The sequence below is a fragment of the Bacillus rossius genome, chromosome 11, assembly GCF_032445375.1.
Source record: "Bacillus rossius redtenbacheri isolate Brsri chromosome 11, Brsri_v3, whole genome shotgun sequence".
NCBI classification, from domain to species: Eukaryota; Metazoa; Arthropoda; class Insecta; order Phasmatodea; family Bacillidae; genus Bacillus; species Bacillus rossius.
This window is the reverse complement of record NC_086338.1, coordinates 37,111,681-37,124,959: the sequence shown is the minus strand read 5'-3', so window position 1 is coordinate 37,124,959 and position 13,279 is coordinate 37,111,681. Positions and strand designations below refer to the sequence as shown.

Below are 13,279 nucleotides of genomic sequence, written 5' to 3'. Positions count from 1 at the left end.
CCCTGATTATTGCTATGGGTGACCAAAATACGCTCGCAGAACAACACATTTATTACACACTTAGTCAATACAATATCGGACATTTCAAAATTTTTGTAAATCTTGTGAATACAACTAAAATTTTGGTCCTAATATGGGGAAAATTATTGAACTTTTATTTTTTGGAAAAATATGAAAGTATTTATAATGCTTTATATACAAATTTTGTGTGTATGTGTTACATATGTATGTATATAAACACACTTCGGAATCTACCGGCGCCTGTAGGCCAAGCCTAACAGGTTAGCCTATGATAAACTAAATGAGCAGTGATTTGATAACTATTTTTTGCATGCACGCTAATGATAATTTCATCGGTTTGGATATGTATGTGTGTGTGTGTATATATATATATATATATATATATATATATATATAGCAAAATTAATGTTTATAACTGTCTGTTGAATTGTGAATGATTTGAAAATACAAATAAAAATGATATTAATAACAACCTAAATTGTTTCATATAGTTGTGTCATATTGGTTCAAAAATGTATTAAGACTTCGATATTGTTCTGTGTTAACTGGGTACCTCATTTTATAACTCGAAGGCAGTGGCGTAGCGTGCCATCTCGGCGCCTGGGGCGGGAGACCCATTTTGCCGCCCCCATTCTATAGGTGCTTAATTAAAATTAAATTTCACATGCAATGAAGTACCTTTTATTGAAGTTAAAATAGGATGAGCGGTTTTACAAGCGGATTCTACGGGCCTTATGAGCAGCGAAGTCAGAAATAACTTTGTCAAAATCAATATTAGCAGCCAATTCTTGTTCAATCGACAATATAGCCAAGTTTGATAGTCTAGCGGAGCTCATAGTAGATCTGCCAGACCTAGAAGAAAAAAGGCGTCGACCGTTAGAAAATGACTTAACTGAGAAGGGCTTGTAAAACCATAATTTGTAAATTGCTAAATTTTTGGTATATTTATTTACATGTTAAGGTGTGTCAATTTTTTGCTAGATTTCGCCTATGTTAATTGGTATTTACAGCGGTGATACGCCCGGTGCGTATCTATATTTGTATCTGTATTTGTATTAATATGTTATTATATATTTTTAATGCCTTTTTGGTAATTATATTTAATTTTCGTAGCTCCGAAGTATATGATCAAATTATAATTTTTTGGGGGATTTGTTAAAGTATTTTTTTTAGTATTATTATATAGCTATTTTTTATAAGTAGTAATAGGGTATGTATTTTATGATGGATGCGCCGATTTGTGATGAAACGATTTTATGATATATATATATATATATTTATTAAATGTTGTCATATAAATTTTGCGTCTTTTTAACTTGCTGCCTCCTCTCACTGTTCGCAACCTTATTAGTATTTTTTAAGCCTGCTATTAGTTTGGGTTTTAATATTTTTTTGGGTTTACCTGCGCTCGCGGTACGGGGCAATATAGGAGTTTTACTGTGTCCCGGTTTGCGGAAGTTGTTTGGTTTGCCCTGGGTTAAGGTCAAACTTTACAGTACAATGCGTAGTACTAAATTCAATGAGTGCGAAAGAGAGGCATCGACACGGGCCGACGCGTGAAACAAAAGATTTTGTATGAGTAATTAACTTAATAAGGAGTGCCGCTCAACTCGGCTCGCGCGCGGCGTGATGCGATGTTGCCGTTCGTATGTCAACAAACAAACGTTATAAAGAGCTCTGTCAGTGATTTCACAGTTTTTTTTTTAAATAAATATTAAAAAATAGTTGGTGCGCAAAATTTTAGATAAAAATGGAACATTATAGTGTGTCTGACACATGTAATGAATGAATCATAGATCAGATCTCAACCCGCTTCACCGGCGACCCGCCCCCGCGGGCTGCCGCCCGGGGCGGGCCGCCCCCTCCGCCCCACCCACGCTACGCCACTGCTCGAAGGATAGGAGAGAATAAAATTTTTAGAGTTTATGTCTACGTAAATAGTGATTTTTTTTTAATGTATGGATTGTGGAAATCTGTGTCAAGCAATCTAAATACATGACCTCATTTGGCATGAAAAAAAATTACTCGATCCAATGTTTTTTTGTAAAAAAAAGTAACTACATTTATGAAATATATTATGTAGTATAAAATAAAATAAAGTGTTTTGCAAAAGATATAACATTAAGTAGGACATATGCTTGGTAGATAAAAATAGCATAATAATTGTTAAGGAATTATATTTATTTGCATTGATTACATAACATATTTTGCCAAGTAAACACGAATGTTAGTGTGTTAATGCATAGTATTTGAGTAACAATAACTGACCAGTTTTGATGTCATTTTACAGCAAAAAAATTGTCACAACACTTGCAAATGCTTTATAGTTTTTCATGATAGCTCTTATATGCGAAGTGCAGGGGGAAAATATTGGAAGGGTGTAGAACAAGCCTGGTTGGAAAACAGAATTGCCTATCGCTATTAATTCAACGCCACAATAACATTCGATTCAATATCAACATCTCAGAACTTTACAATAAAATAAAGTTAACTAAGGCAAATATTTCTCGCGCGTCTGGAAATATATTACAACTCCTCGAATTTTAAAGAAAGCTTGTAATATTTCATTAATAATTCTTGTGGGAACTGCATCCTCTGCTAGCCTTCCCTTGTCCTCTCCAGATGTATTACTGTATATTAGCTCCATGGTTCAGACACATGAAAGTCTACGCGGGGAAGGGCGGCTACCTGATCCGAGAATGAAGGATAGGGTGAGATGGGAGGAGAAGATAAGAGCTGGTTATCGCGGTTCGCTTTCCTTCCAAGAAAACCTGTCGGGTGTCCGTGTTGGAGAGAGAAAGAGAGAGAGAAAGGCGATATTTTGGAAGACCTTCGAAAGATTCCCGCTAGATGGCAGGCCTCAGAGCTGCAACATTCGACAACCTCCCCTCACAGAAGCTCTCTCGCCACTAACTTGCCAAATCTCACCCGCTAGCTTATATACGTGCTGGCTGGCCTTACAGTAGTAATAAACAAGCATTTATGAAACACTTCAGCTCATTTCCAACAAATTCTGACGAATGACTGTTTTTTGTCCTGCACCAATCCCCTTAACAGAAGAGTGTTTATATGAAATAAAAGTTTGGGAAAATCCACCGGAAAAGTCGGAAAAAAAAGTTTCTATAACTAAATATCATGGTCACCCAACTTAGTTGTGACCACGCTCGACGATGCTCTACCATATTGTCGAAGTTCAAGCACATCAGGCTACTCGACCATTGTGCCTTGACGACTATAATTTACACAAATATGTATATATATATATATTTCAAGAAAGAATAAAAAACTTAATTTAATTTGAAAGTATATTCTTTCGACTCTATTGATAAAAATACGTTTAAATTAAAAAATACATTTCGTACAATACATTTGAAAATTAAATAATTCTTATCTTATAGCTTATATCTTATATATTGCTATTATAATTTGTTATAATCACGTACGTTGTTATGATAATTGTTGATATATCAAACCGGTTGTCATATCAACCCTGTTGTCATAGCAAAATGTGTTTGTTGATTTTTCCAACAATAATCTTTTAACACTTTTGTTTTGTTTTCTAATAAGCCAAATATTGATTAAGCACAAAATGTGTCACTGTGACCAGTTTATGTGTATGGTATCATTTATAAATGTTTAATTAAAGAATGGAATTGGTTGGATTTCATCTGTAAAGCGAGTAAACTTATGTTTTATAAAAAAATTGTGATTTAATGAAACACTATTTTCAGAATTTTGTATTTTGTATCCAACAGCAGTCATATTTTCAAGACAATTAATTGAAGTTGGTAACGGCACTGTACCTACAAATCCAGAAACAGGAAAAATCAGCTTATCATCTGATTTATGCAACATCGTAGATTCAAAAGAGGAATTAGTAGACAAGGTATTCCAAAACATCGAAACAAAATTCAAAAATCATGCATGGTTGAGCGAAAGAGCCATTCTAGCGGCTAAAAATGTTGACGTACACGATATGAACAATAGTATTATAAACAGAATCGAAGGTGAAACAATGACATACAAATCTATTGATTCAGTAGTGCACCAAAATGAAGCAGTGAACTTTCCAACGGAATTTCTCAATTCACTCGATGTTCCAGGATTACCACCACATATTTTGAATTTGAAAATTGGTGTGCCAATTATATTGCTTCGAAATATCTGTCAGCCTAAATTATGTAATGGTACACGATTAGTAGTTAAAAAATTAATGGATAATCTTATTGAAGCAACAATTTTGATTGGACTTCATAAAGGTGAAGACGTATTACTTCCACGAATGCCACTTATTCCGACAGATATGGCGTTCGAGTTCAAACGACTTCAATTTCCAATACGTCTTGCGTTCGCTATGACCATCTATAAAGCACAAGGACAATCTTTGCAAGTGTGCGGTTTGAATTTAGAAAATGAATGCTTCTCTCATGGACAGTTATATGTCGGGTGCTCCAGAGTCGGTAAACCATCTGATCTATATGTTTATGCAAAAAATGGGAAAACAAGGAATGTAGTCCTTCCATTAGCTTTACAATAAAAATATTTAAGCTAAACACATTTTTATTTCTTCTATTACATTCCACAGCCATGCACAGTAAAATATTAAATTAAACAATGAATTAATATTAAACTGTGCCACAGCAAAGCGTGGCCGGGTTTAGCTAGTAGTAAATAAAAATAAAAACATAAACCTACAGAGAATTAGCCGAAAGCAGCTGATGTCGAACAGATAGACCAAACAATGAACCTAAATAGGTATTATGGACAACAACTAACGCATTCAAACTAAAACATCAAACAATAAAAGAATTCCGTGGGAGGAATCTAGTAATGAACAAAAATAACAGCGCATACGAACACACTGGGTTAGCAACGACGAGACGGTTTCCAAAAGAACAGGAAATGCAGACAGACAACAAACCTGGACAACGCAGCAAACATACGAACACAATGATGAAAATAAACAGGTATTATTCACAACACAAGGAATACAGCATCTACGAACACATTAGGTTTCCTATGGCGAAACAACAGTTGCGACGTTTCGGTAACTGGCACAACAGGGAGTTTACATACATGTTCAACCTCCTCTCCCAGCACAGCCAATGGCAGGCGAGGGCCCCGTTGATTGGCCGCGCAATGATGGTGTATTTCTGTGAAGGTTGTTGGTTTGCAAGTTAGTTTTTTTTTTTTTTGGTATTGCAATGCGTATGTCCCAAAAAAAATTTTATTAAATAAAAATTCTACTTTTCATGAATCATTGTGCTTTTTTTACTGTTCCTCTTGGCAGAAATTATTCTAATGAACAATCGCCATCGCCTATTTTCGGAGTGTTTTTTTTTTAATTTATTTCGCGTTAACGCAAGATGCCCATTTCTTTCAACCCACAGAGAGGAAGGGGACCTTACGTGTAGGTTGCGGTTGGGGAAAAGGAAGGGGTGATAGGAGTTTGGTTGATGTCCGGGGCATTTGTGACGGTGACCCCTTGGGGGCGTGGTAAGGAGAGAGGGAGAGGAACAAAAAAGAAAGACGTACCGCGCCTGCACCGCCCGAGACCGCTGAATTATGGATGGCGTCGATCTCACTCTTACCTGAAGAAATTTATACTGCTTAGGAAATCTTAGCAAAGCTGCCGCTGGAGATTCCGCCGCCGTAAATTTGCAGGGTGAACATTTTCCCAGCGACCGGGGAGTGAAGAGGAGAAGATTCTTTTTTTTGGGGGGGGGGGTGGAAGGGGGAAGGAAAGCATCCGTAATGAAAAACGAGATAAAACTTTGACACTGGAGAAATGTTTCCGGGCAGGAATGTTCCTTCGAGCTCTTCCGAGCAGTGAGTTCCTCCAGAATCGTAGGTGATACTATATGAATCTTGTCGAAAACACATTGACGCGAAGAATAACTTATTGGGTGCATGTATTTTAACAAATAACGAATGAAAATTAATTATGAAAGCATCAAATTGTTAAGAAAATTATTTTTTATATGTTTTAATGGAAATTTTTTTTACATCTTGTAGGGTAAATCGAGACGATGATCCATTGCGCCATTAAAGAGTAACGAAGAAGTGTGGCAGTTGATGGCGCAGAGTGACAGAATAAGGGGAAATCTATATTGGAAAAGGAGATAGTTGGTCCTTCTGTCTGTGTGTAGTTCAATTAGCGTGGAGTCAGCGAGGCCTAGAGCCAATAAATTAGGTATGTGGATCCTCCAAAATGCTCCGTTTGCACCTATAGGATAATTTTTTTTTTTTTCGAAATTTATTTTAGATCTTTTTAGTTATTTTTTTTTACTAGCTGAAGTACCTGCGCTTTGCCACGGCAGTCAAAAGGCAGAACATTCTGGCATCGCTCATTATACTAGCCCCTCCTCGTGAGTACGCCATTGCCACGTCTCGAATTGGAAAAAAAATGGTTGTCTGTAAAGTCGGTTTACGGACGATAGTTTAAAGTGACAACGTCATAACAAAACATTGATGAAATGATTGCATACTTTTATGAATAAAATTGATTCATTTTTATTAAATGATCATTATTTTGTATGGATACAAAGAAGGACTGAAATGAAGTCTACAATTTAATTGATAAATTTACTTTTATTTGCACTCATTAATTCAAATATGTTTATTACTTTAACGAACAGATTATTTTAACTAAAACTTTTATACATGTTTGCTATTTAACTTCTTCCAATCTGTGTTATTCTGTTAAGGAAAGGACGATGATAGGAAAAGTAGGAAACGAATGGGAGTGTTTCAAGTTTATTGTGCCTCGGAAAAGTCAAATCGATGGTTGTTCCAATCGAGTGGCGCAAGCGTACAATGAGCGTAACGGGACAAAGCGTAACGGGACAATGAGTCATCCTTTTTCGTGCGTGCAGCAGGCGTTCATCGATTTATTAGACGTTGTCACGTCAAAAAATCAAACAATGCAATGCCCGTTGCCATGGAGACTTAGAAGGCATCAACAATGCAAAATCCCATTGCCACGATACAAAATGAAATATTTTTTCCCCACACTTTAAATATGTAACAGATAAAACTAAATAATTTTTCTGCAGACAAAGACAAAATATATGGAAGATAATAAAATATAATATTTAAAAAAAATAGTTTATCAGGTCATTTTCTTAAATATAATTCAATATTCAGCATCGGTTTATGATCATAAATTGAAATATGTACACTGCTGAACTATTTTCAAGGCATGTAACCTGTCACGTGGTAATTCCCACTTCCGTCCCGGTCACGTGACTGCTTATGATCATGCAAGTGCTATCTTTCAACGGTTCGTCTGCCTTCGGGGCAAAAAATTCGGGAGGGAAATAAGAACGTTGCGGTTATCCAAAATAAAATTTAAATTTAAATCCAATTTAAACAGCAATGGAAATGTTAGATAATAAATAAAAACGTATCTAATTAATTTGGATATCCTTTCCAAACCTGTTTTCACACTCGTAACGATATTTGCTGGTAGGATTAGCAACCATTTCTTGGCAAACTGTTTCCAAAGGAATCTTTTTTGTAAAAGTACAAAAAAAAACAATTTCTGTGCATTGTACTATAAAGGTTGAACTTGTTAATTTCATATAACAAGATGGATGAACAAAATTAATGTAGCATATTTTATGATTTCACTTCAGTACACGTTTTATTTCTCTATGAACCATAAATCAGTAATTTGTATTTATATCTTTGAATGTAAAACTTCTTTGCTCAAGTAATGATATATTTTGTTTAACGAATAAGAATGGTATTTTCACAGTTCACATGTAATAGTATATGACGAATATTTTGTAAAGCAATCTGGTATTGGTGGAAAAGATTTAACAAAAATTATCGCTAGCAAATAAAAGTTTGTTTGGAAGGAATTGTGAAAAGAAATAGGGAATTGATATAGGAACTTCGTATAGGAAAGACATGACATTTTATGACTGCAGAAATTGAACTTATAACTATTGAAATATTTTGAAGAATTATAAGAAATGATAGTAAACAAGAATAATATTAATGATTTCAAGAGAGTTTTTGAACTAAAGAAGAATTATTATTTATAAGAAGATTTGAGTACTACAAGGCGATCCCAGGATGAAGACTGCGAGTATAAACTACGAAGATCTGAAATCATATTAAGGCGTTCCCAGGACGAAGAAAGAAATATTTGTAATAATCAATTGTACGAGACCATACAGAAACGACGAGAGGCGTTCCCAGGACGAAGACGATCAACGAGAGGCGTTCCCAGGACGAAGACGATCAACGATAGGCGTTCCCAGGACGAAGACGATCAACGAAAGGTATTCCCAGGACGAAGACGATCAACGATAGGCGTTCCCAGGACGAAGATGGTCATCTAGAGGCGTTTCCAGGACGAAGGCTTGGAAACAACGAAAGGCGTTCCCAGAACGAAGACGACTAATTGCTACTAGGCGTTCCCAGGACGAAGATACAAGACAGCGAATGGGTGTGCCAAGGATGAAGACGCAGAAAATTCATTGCTGAGGTCCTGGTTGAAAGAAGACAAACCTAGTAACGTATAGTTCGTTACCACGGAACTATCCTAACAGGTCGGTTATTTATTGATTAAGGAATGTCACAACATTTAATAGCTTGCAAAAACTGACACTCGGGAATATTTTAATATCACTTGAAATCCCTTGCCAAATATTTACACACTACCAGATTGCTGAAGTTATGAACAACTTGAGTTAAAGTTCACAACATCGTTGTATATAAGCTAATCCAAGTTTTTACGAATTTTTCCACGACATACCCAACTCTACCCACTGAATAGTCTGGACAACAATAAAATAAATTTTAATTAATGGTGTGTAATACAAATTAATTAAAATATAAGAAATTGTAACGTTTATTCCGTATTACAACTTCGTAGAAGTTGTTGGCGCCCACAAATTAAACTAAATGATTCGTTCTTTTGTTCTTATCTTATAAATACATCAGAACGAGTCTAAGTACTTTCGAGTCTTACCAAGTCAAATATATTTATTATAAATAATAAAGAATTTGATAGCTAAGGCCCGTTCAGTACCTAAAATAAGACCCCTTTGTTACGAGTGTGATGGTTTGTGATTCTCTCTAATCGACGATCATAAACCTTTAAACTCGCATAACGCAGTCATATTTTAAGGAGAGGACTTTAGTTCTTAAGTACCCAATCGCAACTGGCCTCTGGGAGTGACTTGCCCGTTTGAGCCGAATGAACAAAGTTGCGAGGGTTCCCCCGAGTGGCACTTAGCGTTCCGAAATGAGCGCTGTCTGAAGAATTTCCAGGGAAGGGCTGGGAAGGGTTGTTTCTTTTCGAGAGGGGGAAGGGAACGAAGAAGAGGAGAGGTCCTGCGTGTCAGAGTGTTCGGTCAGGAGGCTGGTAGACCCTCCGCACGTATCGGTTGCGCCCCGAAGCGATTCCCGGAAAAAAAAAAAAAAAGAAGAAAAAAATATGGGGGATCTCGTCTCGGGAGTCCTTGCAGTTTTGAGACGAGTCCCCAGTTCCTCGTTCCCAGCGATTCTTCTACATCTCGGAGAGAGGGGGGGGGGGGGAGGTGGTCCGTTTGCCCTTTTTTTTTCGTTTCGGTTCGAATCCTCGGCTCCTTTCTCCTCTGATGCCTTATGCGAGCCCGTGGGTTTGCGCAAACGCTTCACCCCCTCCTTTTTCCCTTCCCGAACGCTTTCTCCCCCACCCACTTACTATTTTTTTTTTATTCCTTAAACCGTCTCCTCCAGTCCGGATCCTGATTTATGGCGCGGGAGCGGATAACTCACGGGTTTGGGGAGGGAGGGGGCGGAAGATTACTTGTGACGTGCGGTAAAGAAGAGCGGAATTACGACAGGAGGAGGAAGACGGGGAGGAGGGGGGGGGGTGTTTCGAAAATGAGCGGTGAGGAGGGGGGGGGGGTGGCGGCATTAAAACCACCTCGTGTACATCCCGCGGGGCCTTTGCAGCTTTCAAATTTCCATTTCCCATGCTCTGCCCCTTTTTCCCCGACCACCACATTCCTCCTCGGGTAATGTTCGTCAACACGAGTTTGGTAACCCAGACGTCCCGAGTTATCGCTGGGACATGCACCAATGAGCTCAAGACGCACGCTGCCCTTCCCACTTGGTTGAAGCCTTGCAATATACGAGGGCTTATTCTTTTTTTCAACCTCCGTTGACCTTTAAAAAAAAATTGGTTGTCTGTAAAGTAGGTTTACGGACGATAGTTTAACGTGACAACGTCATAACAAAACATTGATGAAATGATTGCATACTTCATGAATAAAATTGAATCATTTTTATTTTAATAATAAAAGAATAAATACTTGGAATTATACTAGTAATCAGATTTTTAAAATGCAAGAATAATTAACCTTTATTGCCGAAATTCTTGTTGTAATAAGCAATGAAAACCACATTAACTTTTCACTTCACTTTATAAACAGTCGAGTGGAAGAGAGATAGATGCGGCGCAAGCGTACAATGAGCGTAACGGGACACAGCGTAACGGAACAATGTGCGTAACGGGACACTTTTTCGTGCGTGCAGCCAGCGTTCATCGATTTATTAGACGTTGTCACGTCAAAAAATGTACATAACATCGTAACTTTAATACCAAACATTCAGCATGGTCTTACTTTTTTTTCTACGTAATCGCCGAAACTATCGAGGCATTAGTCATGTCGCAACACTAGCTTCTCGATGCATTATCCGAAGAAGTTAGACGTCAGTGAATAGAGGTAACAGGGCCAGCGCCTGGATCTCCCATCTCCCGCACGACGCCGCTGTGAGGCGGGTAGTCTGTTCGCGCGGCGCACTGGCTCCCGCAAGATATGCGAATAGTTGGGCGGAATGCTGTAAAGTTTCCCCTTTTGTATTTGTGAACTTTGGTTGACGCCAACCGTCACATGTGGCAGCGCCGCGGTTGTTACACGTTTCCGCTCCACGTCTTACGTCGCATTCACAAAATTACTCCCCCCCCCCCCCCCCCCAAATGCAGCATGCCGAGAGCTAAGATTCACATCAACAATGGAAAACCCACACAAGATAGTGATCGCTGTAATACTGGGTTTGGATTCTTACGTGAACATTTATGCTTTGTGTTGTCCCTATACCTCCAATATTTATAAAACAATATAAATTCTAATTATTGAATAATCAATTATATTTTCCATGGTTTAAAAAATATATGCCTGAATGAAACATTAATTAAAATTTAAATTATGTGCAAACTACTTACTTGGAGAGTACGTTCTGGAAGGACTGGAACACCGATGGAAGTGGAGGCCAATGTTATGTGATCCTGCACGTTCCATTTCGTATTTATATTGTGCTAGCTGATGCACCTTGCTTCGCTACGTCAGTACAGGCAGAACACTGCCCATTATACACGTAACTTCCTTGTGGTTACGTCACTGTCTAGCTTCGAGCAAAAAGAAAAAAATCAAATTTTTAAATTTCATCTTATGGGAAATAAAATCGTTAGACTAAGATAACCTGAAGAAATGTAAACCAAAGACATCATCTTGGAATCAATAATTTTTAAGAACCTTCAAATTCACATATATTTGACCAATAGTGTCAGTATTACGGCAAAGATAATAATTACAGAAATACTGCATTAAGATCTGGAAGTGAATAAAATATTATCAACAATATGGCCGTTGCCAAAAGCTGTTGCCAATCGCCTTCGCAAGGAGATAAAGAAAGCTTCAACAATGCCACGACCGTTGTCAGGGGGTTATCAGAAAAAAACGTGGTCGGAAATCGCTAAAAATAAAAATAAAAATTGGTTGTCTGTAAAGTCGGTTTACGAACGATAGTTTAACGTGACAACAAAACATTGATGAAATGATTGCATAGTTTTATGAATAAAATTGAATCATTTTTATTGAATTATCACTATTTTGTATGGATACAAAGAAGGAGTGAAATGAAATCCACAATTTAATTGATAAATTTACTTTTATTTGCACTCATTAATTCGAATATGTTTATTACTTAACGAAGTGATTATTTTAACTATAACTTTTATACATGTTTGCTATTTAACTTCTTCCAATCTGTGTTATTCTGTTAAGGATAGGACGATGATAGGAAAAGTAGGAAACGAATGAGAGTGTTTCAAGTTTAATGTGCCTCGAAAAAGTCAAATCGATGGTTGTTCCAATCGAGTGGAAGAGAGATAGATGCGGCGCAAGCATATAATGAGCATAATGGGACACATCGTAATGGGACAATATGCTGACGCCATCCCCGTTGCCTGTTTAGAATTAATGAATTTAAATTTGAGAAGTTTAGAATGTTACTCGAGGGCGGGGTTCTTTGCCTCGTGGCTGCATGCAGGGACGCGTCGACAAAGGACTCCCCGGGCTCTTTAGGCCACCCAGGACGCCGTAGGATTAAAAGAACACGTAAATATAACTTGATTTATTAACACATCACACAGTACATTATGTCACTTGATACAGTATGCCATCACGTAACTGGCCGTATCATCGTCTACCTTCTCATCTCCACACACACAGCCCTCGAATGGCGGTACTGATTCACGGTTTGCGGAATCCCCTAGAAATACCCCACCGAGGGTTGCAGGCTACCCTGAGAGTAGTAGTAGAGGCGATGAAGGCACGTGGCGCATCTGGAGGTTGCAGATAATGATACTCCAGACGGTGAAACAAAGGAATACTTCAATTAATTAATTAATTAATGGCCTCATGGCACCACTGGAATTATTCAAATACACGTGGCTGAAGGCTGAAACTAATGCTAACATCGATACCGGGGAAAAGAGTCTGACATGGGTCAGGAGAATCTGATACAGGTACACTGCTCAGATTAAATTAATATAGTTACCGAGAGTTCATCCTCGTAGTGGCGTGGGGCCAAGTAATGCTGGGCGCGGGCGCGGCGGTACCGGGGCACGGAAACTCACTCGCGACCGCGGCACGTCCCAGGAACTGAATCATTAGTAAGTCACTGTTCGCATTTGGCACATCGCCGCCCCGTGTAGGCAAAGTTAAATTCTCCTGATGGAGGGATTATGGCGTGAAGCGCAGGCACATCGGCGTGCTGCCCAAAAAAGATAAAAATGATGTATTACGTGAAATGACTCATGGCTGAGTCACACACAATTAATAAAGAACCGCACGACACGTCGTACGGTCGATTTAGGGCCGGCCGTGGAGGGGATGAAAACGGATTGCAAGATTTACCCATGGAAGCTACATGTTGGTTTTGGCGCGAAGGTTGAAGGCTCCACATGCGCGGA

At 38.2% G+C, this 13,279-nt stretch overlaps 1 protein-coding gene across 1 annotated transcript in view; it reads left to right on the top strand.

The window, feature by feature from the left end:
• LOC134536817 (2',5'-phosphodiesterase 12-like) overlaps positions 1-13,279 on the top strand; it is a 151,483-nt gene that overhangs the window by 111,969 nt on the left and 26,235 nt on the right. The gene's annotated exons all lie outside the window — the stretch shown is intronic.